At 51.0% G+C, this 286-nt stretch overlaps 1 protein-coding gene across 1 annotated transcript in view; it reads right to left on the bottom strand.

Annotated features, from left to right (window-relative positions):
• AMPH (amphiphysin) overlaps nucleotides 1–286 on the bottom strand; it is a gene marked incomplete at its 3' end in the record, with an annotated part of 180,530 nt that overhangs the window by 105,610 nt on the left and 74,634 nt on the right. The window lies entirely within an intron of this gene.

The raw sequence follows: 286 nt of genomic DNA, 5'->3' as shown, positions 1-286 counted from the left end.
GGCCTCAGCCCTGGGCTTTATAAGGGCCAGGCCCTGCCTCCTACAGGCAGCTGGCTCTCCTTAGTTGCCCCGGCAACCCGCAGCTGTGCTCCTTAATGTCCTGCCAGGGCTCTCTCCCTGGCAGTTTCTCCTCTCTAGGAGCAGAGCACCGAGGTGCCCTGCGACACCCTCATTCAAAAAACTAAACTTGTCTCTTATAATTAGCACAAAATGAGCCAGTGGCAAAGTTACCTTTGCATGTTATTTAGGACAGATACTATTCAATAGTGTATGAAACTGTAGGGAA

This window comes from Alligator sinensis, unplaced genomic scaffold (genome assembly GCF_000455745.1).
Source record: "Alligator sinensis unplaced genomic scaffold, ASM45574v1 scaffold254_1, whole genome shotgun sequence".
NCBI classification, from domain to species: Eukaryota; Metazoa; Chordata; order Crocodylia; family Alligatoridae; genus Alligator; species Alligator sinensis.
The sequence above is the reverse complement of the archived record's forward strand: the minus strand, read 5'-3'. Positions and strand labels throughout refer to the sequence as shown.